The sequence below is a fragment of the Coturnix japonica genome, chromosome 2 (assembly GCF_054131305.1).
Source record: "Coturnix japonica strain WE chromosome 2, WE-NBRP24, whole genome shotgun sequence".
Classification (NCBI taxonomy): Eukaryota; Metazoa; Chordata; class Aves; order Galliformes; family Phasianidae; genus Coturnix; species Coturnix japonica.
In genome coordinates this window covers 110,304,630-110,315,965 of record NC_140664.1, presented here as the reverse complement: position 1 = coordinate 110,315,965, position 11,336 = coordinate 110,304,630, and the positions used below count along the sequence as shown (strand labels likewise).

The following is an 11,336-nucleotide window of genomic DNA, read 5'->3' as shown; positions in this document are numbered from 1 at the left end:
CCAAAATTAACAGTTGTTTTCCAGCATTTCCAGTATTGATGTAGCCTTTAAGCAGAGAAGCCTAAGATCTTCTTTCATGCCGAAAAGATGACAGCCCCCATACTGGTGAGAAATTCAAATATATCTCGGTAACACTCCCTATTTAAGGAACATTTTCCAGAGTCTCTCGTTCACTGCATAAAAGCCTGCTACAAGACAGCTAACATATCTAAAATACACTCCCTGCTCTCCAAGATGTACTCACAAATCATCTGGTTTAAAAGAGCCCTCTCTAAGTGTACTTCACAAAGTTTTCCATTTTGCCCTCCCAGGCAGCCTAGCAACGTTGTTGGCGATAAATAATGCTGCGAAGGAAATTCTGTGTCAACTAGGAGGGTTACAGGAAAAAAAAAAACACTGAAGAAAATTACAAAAAGCATAATTTATTGCCCCCCAGCATCTGCTTTTATCTGTATCCTTCTGAGAGAAAATTAACACGTCTTGCATATCTCCACATGTTTCTTTCTATGGAGCATCACGGCTGTGAAGGTGTGCATTTGTTTGGCCTGTAATAACAAACACGCATGTTTGTTATACACTGGAGAATGCAAGGATTATATGTTGATGATACTTTTATAATATGATAAATCACTGCAAGAAAAAAAGAAATATTTTAAAAGCCATAAGGATATTTTCTTCTTTTGTCTACAGAAAGCAGCCCAAATCCCAGTGTTTCATGTGGACTTTTCAGGTAATAAAAGCAGCTGCTTTCAAAATGTGAATAAACCCCATATGCTTACTAAAACCACCCCTCAAAGGCCAGCAATGAATTCACATTATGTTTTTAAAAATGGAATTCTTTTTCTTTTTTTTTTCAGTGCCAGAAACAGAATGAAAGAAGTGACCTTTATTTGAAGAAACATTTTTTTTTTCAACTCATTGATTGCCAATGTATGCGTATACATATAAAAGATGTAGGCAACTCAGTTAGAAATCCACTCAAACCTTTGGACTGCATTCTCAATAAACAAATGGAATATTAAAATTAAAAGCAGTGTTGAAAAAAAACAGTATATTTCCTCCCAAATTAATGGTGAATACATTTAAGCCAAAGAAAACTCTCAGTGCAGTTATTTATTATTTTTTTCTAAAAATATCTTTGCCTTAACTTTAAAATCTAATGTTGACATAATTTCTAGACTAACAAGAAGGGAAAGGAATATTAATGTACTCAACCAGCATCTTGCATTCAATTCACTGTCAGTGTTCGAAGTATTGTTGAAATATGGTTGCAGATTATTCCGATCTTACTGCAGAAGAAAACGCATACCTGTATATAAAAACATGAGCCAGAACCTGAGCTAGAGCAGCCGGGGAAGCCAATGTGTTGTGCTGAATCGCACCAATTAGGGGTCCACATCTAAAACTGGACGGTTAAGGGATTGTTTACTCGAGCCAGACACAGCGACTGTTGCAGAGATAACATTTGTCCAGTTGCAGTGCGGCCTTTAATCATCTGAGACTGCTCATGATGCTTTGTTAACAGCCATCCTTTTTGGTTCATTTAGGCACTTAAGCATTTTTCTACAGATCTACTGACATATGAAAATAATATCCGGCGGTAATGTCACTCCAAATGAATCAGAAAGCAAAGTTAAGACCTTTGAAATGACAGGACAGTCTTAGAAATTGAAATTATTAATTGAAAATATAACTTCTGCCATCATTACAACTGAGAACCTTGCAGCCATTCAGCCAAGGAGCTTCAGCATGATGATGCTCTGGCACATGTGGCTGAACTCTGCCCCTGTCTTGCAGTCAGACATTTTGCACAAACTTGCTCCAAATCTACCCCATTTATTCAGCCTTTGCAAAACCTTGTTGGGCCCATGCTGGTCATAGACTTGTGGGATTTGGCTCTATCTGTGCACAGCCCAGCCAGCAGCTGAGATGTTGCATGATACTATCCAGCCCAGCTGCCTCCTGCTTTACACTGTTGTTGTGGCCTCTTTGTCCCAGGAATATAGAATCGTAGAATCATTAGAATCACCGCCAACTCAGCTCACTAACCATGACCCTCAGTGATCTTGTCCAGCCACCAACCCATCCCACTAACCATGTTCTCCAGTGCCATATCTTCACATTTCTTGAACAACTCCAAGGACAGTGACTCCACCACCTCCCCAGGTAGACTGTGCCAGTGCCCAGTCTTTCGGAGGAGAAATTTTCCCAAGCATCCAACCTGAACCTCCCCTAGTGCGACTTCAAGTCATTACCTCTTGTTCTATTGCTGCTACCTGGGAGCGAGGCCCCACCTTGCTGCAACCTCCTTTCAGACTGTTGCCAAGAGCAATACAGTCTCCCCCGAGCCTCCTCTTCTGCAGATTAAATATATTTTTATGAGACTTCTCCAGTACACAGCAGTGAACAGGACATTTTTACACACATCTGGGAGGCGTTAGATGGTTTTGGAGGACTGATAACACCTGAGCATATAGGTATGTGGTTTTCACACCAGCAGTGTGTTGTGAAAAGCTGTCCTGCACAAAACTATACAAGGGACTTTCCAGCAACAGTGCCCTTTTTCCTCAGCTCTCCTTTTCCTTGTGATACTGAGACACCCAGGGCAGCAACAGACTCTTTACACCCAGCCGACTTCAAAACAGTTTCTATCTCAGATTACCAGAGTCTGCAGAATTCAGCTGTTTTGAGAGCAGTCAGAGGTCACTGCAAATCAGCAGTCTTTGAAAAGTAACCTGTCAAGGCATCCACTTCTCATGGCTTACCACATCTATCTAAACATATCTATACACAAAATGGATGACGTCTCCTGCTGCCCTTTCGAATGGCTTAGTGTAAGACCTCTCTGTTTTCTCAGCCTTTGTACTGCTCTGATACAGAGGGCAGACAGCAGCTCCAATTATAGTGCAAGGAAAAAAGAGAGGGTAGATCTTCCAGATGGCTTTGAAGAGGCATCAATCTGTTAGAGATTTGCAAGACCCCATACAAATAGTTAGATAAGCCAAGGCTGTACATTAAGGCCAAAGCCCCAGCATTACATCAAACCCAACCATTTTTATAAAGATATTAGTTACCACAGCAGTTTGGCCAACTGGAAAGGTGAAAGTGTAAACTCAACAGAAACCAAGGACAATGCCAGTAAGTTTTCTTACTTTCCTATTATTTCTATTCCCTTTATTCCTATTCTACACGCACGCCTCCAGTCTTCATCAACCCCTATCAATACTCAGCAAGAGTGCATCAGTACACACATATCTGCTCTACCTGGCAGAAAGGTAGAGCACAAGCCTGTGAGCTCCAGCATTGCATGCAGTGGTAGAACACAGAACAGCCCTCTATCGGCTGCATCCTCTTTGGTCTTACTGAACATGGCAAGGCAGAAATGCCTCTCCTGGCATTGAAGTTTGTAGGTCACACTGCTAGCTTACTGAGAATTCAACAGCATCATGCACCAACATATTCTGATGTGCCTGTTCTCATTACAGAGAAGCTAGGTTGAATGTTTGTAATTTCCCTGTGCAGCAAAAAACATTTCCAATGTTCCTGCTTTGCCTGCTGGGAGGAGACACATCTCAGTGGCACCCCATCCAAACATCACTATTCCTTCATTCATAAGAGAAAGCCTTCAGCTTTCTCAAGCACGGACACTTGGTAGCTGTCATTACAGTGCAAACACAAGCAGAGAACATCAGGGTGGAAGGGAGGAGTTTGCAGAGTGGAGCACTTCCAAGCACTGGCAGCATCTATGGCTTTAGGGAGCAGCTAGCAGAGAGCAGTGGCAGCTGCACAAGTAATAGGAGCCCAAGAGGCCCTGCTTGCCCCCAGGTTGCCCTCAGGGAGCTGGGGGACATAGGAGGCTGATGCTGTGCTCCTGCCACAGCAAGATTATTTCCCCCATCCATGTAGGCTGCTACAACCACCAGGGAGTTCCTGCTCCAGCAGTGAGGGCAAGGGGTGAAGGGGGCTCATTGCTTTTGCAAACACGGTTAACAAAATGTTGATATTATGCTTAGCCGTTGTCTCCTTGTCACTTGCAGTTATAGGTCTGGATGTTAAAAATGCCAACACAAAGAGATGATGAACTCTGGTTTTACGGTCTTATTTTCAAGGCACCATGTGGGCTTATGGGGCTGTGGCTGAGTGTCTAGAAAGGGGATAGAGACAGCTTTAAGTTTTATATGGAGTGGGTTCAGTTCACTGCAATATACAGGCAACCTGTATCATCTCAGACATCCCAAGGTATCCAGTCTGCCTTGGAGAAGATCACGAGTCTCCTATAGGTCTTCTGTGTGCATATCTCAGTTACTACAGGGCATTTCAAATGACATCAGAATTCTGTGCTTCAGCAGAAATGTGAAGCTCACCATGTCCTCCTCTTGTTCACTAGCTATCACATGATGGTAGAATGGTTGTGTGGGCACAGGAAAGCTCACAGGGAAAGACTTTGCGATTTAACTGAAAATTACAAATGGAAATGGGTGATTTCACTGCGAAGTTTGCCATTACATTGCCTTTATTATAGTTTGCATATGAAAAGGGTTTCTCTATAGGTGAGAGAAGCTGTCCACTATCATCACACTGAAAGTTGGGCATCTCCCTCAGGATATTCCAATACAGATAAAATGAGATATTACCTTCTTCTTAATGATGCCTTTGCAAAAAGTAAAAATAAAAATTAAAAAATGAGGATGCAGATTGTAAGAATGAGAACAGAAGGCCTCCTTTTAGACATGAATAAAGAGTGCATACTGTTGGTTGCAGAGTAGTTTAAAACCAAATAAAAAGAGATTATAAAAACTCAGAATCTATTAAGGAAAAATATTTTCCAAGTAATCAAATTAAACCTAAATTAAAATCCTTGGTTTTGGCCCTTCAGGAAGTGCCATGTAGATCCCATTAAAGCCACTGTAACTTTTTTTAAGAAAAAATTAAGGAAGTGTGTCAACTTATAAATAGATATGTCTTAAACAAAGAAATTGCCATGTTTAAAAACAAAATAATTTAGATTTTATGACTCTATCTAAGGAGTGAAGGACTCCATATGAAATCTCATCACAGACAATTATTTCCTGACATTTTGACACCGTGACATTGTCAGGGTGTAGATACACTTTTGACAGGCAATTGTCATTCTGGACCAACAGTGTCTACACGTGAATTAAAGAAACTTGCATGTACCTAGTGGGCTGCTCCAGTGGGCTTTGGGACTTGTGTATGGAGACCAGTAAGTACACAAATATTCTTGTGTCAAGTTACACAAAAGACTGTAGCTGTTAGTGTTTATAGCTTTGAACTCTATATCCACTTCCCTTTTTTTTTTTTTTTCTGTCTTCTTGTCTAATCATTTGTCTATGAGAAGAAAGATGGAATTATGAAGATAGAAATAACAGGGCAAAAGTTATGTCCCGTGTGATTCAAGAAGCCAGACTCAGAGATCTTGTGGCTCCTCCTGGCACTCCAATCTGCAGTCTTTTCTGACTGGCACCATCAATTCTACTGCTAGAGAAGCCTCGGGGCCCAGACAATTGGCTCATCTTTCACACTATCCTGCACTAATTGGCAATTATGAAGGTTTGTGTCAGTCTCTGTTAGATCATCTGTTTTAATACAACTTTAGAGCAATCCTAGTTGTACAGATGCCACCAGACCACAAGCTGGAAGTCAAAACTGAAAGTTCAGACCAACATTATGTCATGATGCCTTGTTGACAGTGACAGCTCCTAATTCTCTGGATGAAAATTTCCTTTAGTAAGCGAGTCATCTTCCATTACATACTGAAGGTACAAATGTTTATATGCATCTATCCACGATTCATCCCAAAGGAAAAGCCATGATGTGTTCTGATATCGTCAAACCAAAATTATGGATATCGTGTTTGTAGGCACTAAATGATGGTAAATAGAAACCAAAGAGTAAAAAGCAGAGTATTACATAATAATCCTTGCTCACTCATGGTTCTCCATTAGATCTCCACTGACGTATTCACTCCACTCTACAAGAAGTAACAGTTCTCAGGAAAATATTTACCACACAGGAAATCTTATCAGGTAGAGAGCAGGAACAATGGCCAACCTTGTGCCCTTATAAGCCATTGTGTAAGGTCCCTGTCACCAAACATGAGCAGAGTGGGACATTTTGGCTATTCTGTTTCACATAAGGAACATGGAGAGCATGAAATTAAATTACAGGGACACGCAGTCTGCCCTCCAACACACATGAGTAGCTACTCTAGCCAGAATTGGAATAACAGAAAACACAAGGGCGATATAAACAAAGAAATAATACTGATCAGTCAATGGATTTCGGTACAAAGTGTGTACAACACTTCCTCACCGCTGCATATGTTTTCAGTACTCTAAAGTAAAGGCCAAAAGGGTAGTAATAAAAACACCCTTGGGTACAAAGAAATTGGCTCATAAAGTAACTACAATAACAATGTCAATTATTAGGTTTACAGTACAAGATAAATATAAATGGACTATATCCCCAAACTAGCAAAATATGGGGAATCAATCTCAATAAAAAGAACTGTTAGGGTAAGCTATTTGGGAAGCAGATACAAGCCTTTCCTAGCTTAGAAATATTAGCCTGCTCTTCTCAGTGGTGATTAATGTCTTCTGCTGCCAGATGACACTGAACTTCACAGTGAATGAGGTTTGGAGGTAGGTATTTGGAGCACCTGTCTGTGAATTCCAGTAGCATTATGACTTCTGTGGAGGATAAGTGCACAAATCTCTCTATTTCTGCAAGAAGAGATACTCTACTAGAACAGAAATTAAACATATTTACAAGACAGGGAATTATGACAGAATCCTGACCAGGCATTTCTCAAAGTAGTGTCCTGCTCTGAAAGCTGATACCCAAGCCCATGCTATGTTGTTGGGAGCAAAGTTGTTATTACAGCATGGAGAATTCTGTTGCTGGTTTGTTGGTTTTAATATTTTTCTTCATTGCCTAATCTTTTCCATTTGGGAAACCAGAAGTGCTTTTTTATCATTCTTTTAATTTATTTGGGGGATGATAGAGTTGTAGGGGACTTAGTTTCACTACAGGTCCGCAGGTGAACTCATCACTGATCCATGTTCATCTGAGCTACTAAGGCACCTCAGAAAGTTGATCACACAAATGTGTTACCTTTTCTCACCTCCCTGGCCAGACTCACTCACGTGGCTGTGGCCTCCTTTTTGTCAGACCTATAGCTTTTTGTCAGAGCAGTAGTTTGGAAGATGGTTAACCAGAGCACAGCACAAGACACAAATACGCATGGGGAATCAGGCTGATAGATGACACAAGTCACCACATCTCTTGTTCATTATGACATACTGAAGTCTATAAGCTTTTGCTTGAGTTCGCATCCCAGCTATAATTTTATAATCACTTCAGGGTGATGTCATGGGTAAAAAATGCATGAGTGACTGAAATTAAATTGAAGGCTAGACTGTTCCTTGCAGCATTACTACATTACTGAAGAGTGAGAGGGCACATAGGGAGCTTTTTTTTTTAAACATTTGTGACGTCTCTATTTCTCAAGACAGAGAGGCCAGCTTTTCCATTACATCCCACTGTGCTGCCCTTTCAAGGCATTAAAACATACCAAGCACATCCCCCTGGCCCCGCCTGGTGAGCTCCTTCCTGTCTCCCAAAGTCTTTGGGATAGCGATTCATTAGCCAACAGCCAAGCACTGCATAGTAATGGTCACCAAGGCTTGACTCAAATAGTTCATTGCCCAGTGCAGCTATTAAAAACCAATTTGTTAAACTATAAGACCAGAAAAAAGCTTAAACATGTCAATTGTTCTAATTTTTCAGGGCAGGAAGTAGGGTTACATTTTGAAGAAGGTAGTAAGGCACATAAGAAGGCTTGATTTTAACCAGATGGCCTTTCAGTCTCAGGTAATTATAATGATCAAGATAGCACATTTCTGAGGCACCTCAAGGACAATTTCTGTTTCAGGCACAACCAAATTGTGTAGAAACAGAAGGTAGTACTCAAGGCAGGTGAGGTTCACAACTCTTTTGTGTCATTATTAAGACTGCTAAATGTAATGCTATGCTGACTTGGGAAAACTGTAATGATGACGATTATTATTTAAGAACATGACCCTAATTACATTAAAATGAAATAATATCATTAATGAAGAGTAACTTCTGAAGAGCAATTTTCATTCAGAAACAATTTTAATGTTCTAGGCAAAAGTCCATCCTAATCGCACTGAGAGTTAATACGTTACTGTTTGACTTGAGGCAAAGGCATTTCAATTCTTGACAGCTTTTGCAGATGCTCAGTTCTTTAGCAAAAATGCCCTTCAGTCTTTGGGCAGGATGGTCTGCAAAATGGTTTCATGTCATATCTATTAGGTAATGTATATATTCCCCCAGTAGAAATTGCAGTCATACACTATAGTGATGTAGTTCCCTTTTTTTATGGATGGAACGTATCGCTAAATAGATCCAAAGCATTCAATGGCTTCAGGGAGTGCTCTGTATGTGGCAGAAGTTTCCCAGTTCCTGTGTTGCATTTTTAAAGCTCTGCAGACATTTTGCCAAAGGGATCTGGCACAACGTGTGGGTTTGTGGCCTTGTTGTGTTTATTATTTCAGCCACTTACAGCAAAGCTGAGCGATGTCACTAATGTGTCCCCATAAGTAGAAAATTTTGATCAGGCCAATGCTCTCCTATGCTATTTTCATGAGCTAGGAGTCTAGAAAAATAACCTACAGAGGAAAAAGACAAAATTTTACCTTGTTTTCAAGCATAAACTAAAAAAAAGACCAGAATGCCCTTAGTGAAGAAAAGTTATAGAATGCAATGAGGATTCTAAAGCTGTATGATAAATTTACCAAAAAAAAAAAAAAAAAAAAAAAAAGAGAGAGAGAGAGAAAAGGCTCAAATTGCAAACACATCTTGTCAATATAGTAGCCAAGTTAAACCAGACACTGAGAGGGTAAGTTACCATTAGAAATCCCAAAGGCAGTTCTATTTACCAGGGAAGGGGTAAGAAAAATTAGTATTAATTGGATTTATTTAGTTTGGCCATTGGCCACAAAGTTCAGATAAAGTACATTTCCCAGCCAACTTTTGTACATGTAAAATTTCAGCAAGTCAGATGTAGTTTATATGTTTTGCCACTTTAACACAAAAAAAGAAAGTAGTACAAAGCCTTGCAAAGGAGCTTCTTTTTGGCCATATTAGATGCTTTCCTTGTGCAAATATACTTGTACATAATATTTTTCTAACAACCCTGCTGTTGGCCATCCAAGATAAAAACTACAAACATGGTACCCTAACTCCCCCTCTCCCTCTCTATGTAACTAAAGCCTTTGAGCAAAATCAAAACCTCCAGAGGCTTTAATACAGCAGAGTTAAATTTCTTCTCATTGCAGTATATTTTAAACCATCCACAGTTCCTGGGAATTAAGGTTGGAAGGTGAAGTGGAATCCTGTGGCACTTACTGAGGCTTCCTTTGGTCTCATGAGTTGTTGCTGGCCTTAAGCGCTTTTCACGTGGCTGATGAGACAAAGCTGGACTGGGTCACATGGGAGACATTCAGGGTAGTGACAAAACTGTGGGATAAAAGCTTGACTGTGATGAAACAGTGAGTTCCAGGTATGACAGAAGAATGGGATGGATAGGTGGTCATGTTCCACTGGCTCTGGACACACACAGCATGTAGGTCTCTGTAGCACTATTAGTCTGTCTGATGCATTAGTAGCCTTTCTAATGAAAGACGGTTATTTTCTCTCCCAGACTTGTGCAGAGCCCCAGCCAACTTATAAGCTCCGTTCTGCAAAGAGGATACAGCTTTGGGGGAGCTGCTTATTTTTATTGAAATTTTCAGAACATACAGAGCAGTGACTCATTGTGAAGCATTCTTCCCTTTTCTTTGAATTGGCTTCTTGACATTTTTATGGAACAGAATTTATTTGGCACTTCTAAAAAAATCCAGAAACATCTCAGTGCTGGTGCCCTCATTATACAGCACTGCACGTTATCTCCTGACTTCATTTTTCCATGTCTGTTCTTGAAGTGCAATACCAGTGGAAAGATGAACTCGTGACCAAAAAGGCTGTTAAGGGGTGAAAAAGCCCCAGAGAACAAACTGCTGTTCAGTATCTGAGAGCATTCTTGAGAAAGCCTGGACAAAAAGCTTGCTCAGAGAGCAAGAAGAGCAGGTCAAGCTGGAAGAACACCCGAGCGGTAGTGGAATGCATGGAGTGAAGTTAAATCTCTGGCAAGCTGGGCTTCGGTGCAGAGTGCAGTACATTCTCCTCTGACAGCTTCTTTGCCTGTCACCTACTGCAGGAATCTTTTTTCCTGTGCTTTTTCCTGAAAAGGAACAACCCAGCTGCCTTATTTACTCAGTGAACACATTTGGCATCTGAAGAGCTTGGACGACAAAGTTTTGCTAGCTGCATTTGCTCAGGCAAGGACATTTGGCTGTCATTCCCCCCTCCTTTCATGGCCTTCTGCTAGGCTGTTTGTTGATCTGGCTATCCACGTTGTTATGTTTCAGATGGCTGGAACCATGACTCACAATTTCCTCTCCAGAGGGGGAAAAATGGAAAACAAAACCTAGCAAGCTCACTGTTCCTGTACTGGACTGAAATTAGCTGAGGAGATTGGTTTGCAAGATGTTTTCTGCCAAAGGCTCACCTAAGTTTCACAACACAAAGCAACTGTTTTCAAAGCAGAGGGGAAAGAAGAGCTCTAAACATAGGTGTCTGTATCCTCAGTTGGATGTCTAAGAAGATGCATGATTTTCTAAGCAGACTGAACAGCCTGTGTTTCTAGATCCACTGACACCTGTTCAGACCCAAGAAAATCATCTTTTAATCCAGGGGTTCTGGAAATACCTGGGGTAGAGGAGGAGACTGAAAAAGAGATGAGAGATGTGGCTTGGAGAAGCTGTCTAGTTTAGGTCAAAACCACGGCACGGATTATGACAAAGACAACTCCAGCTGAGGCAGGTGACTGAGGATACAGTGGAAATCACTGCCTGTGGTAGCTTTCTGCTTTCCCAAGGCCATCACTAAAAGGCAGTGGTTTACAGCAGCATTCTGCTGCACTGGCACTGCAACCTCGTAACTCTTCCCACTGCACCAGGTGCAGAAGGAACAGATTGGGTCAGCATAACCGTTTAACAGAAATGACAAAGAGAAAAGGCTTTCCCTAAGTTATGGTGAACCCAGGTGTGTCCCATCTACAAATAACAAGGATAGCATGGGAAATGGGTACTCTTGTTGCTTAGCCTCCCCTTTTGACTAGAACGTTGCAATCTACAGCAGTATCAGCCTGGCACCTTTTACCCCTGCTGACCACCCACGTTTAACAAGAT

The 11,336-nt window shown here is 41.0% G+C and overlaps 1 long non-coding RNA gene across 1 annotated transcript; it reads right to left on the bottom strand.

The window, feature by feature from the left end:
- Positions 1–402: 402 nt before the first annotated feature.
- Positions 403–10,295, bottom strand: LOC107309134 (uncharacterized). Its single transcript, XR_001553083.3, has 2 exons — positions 9,454–10,295; positions 403–545 (listed from the first exon to the last, which is right to left on the bottom strand). It is a non-coding gene; the product is annotated as an uncharacterized LOC107309134 (long non-coding RNA).
- Between the last annotated feature and the right edge of the window lie 1,041 nt (positions 10,296–11,336).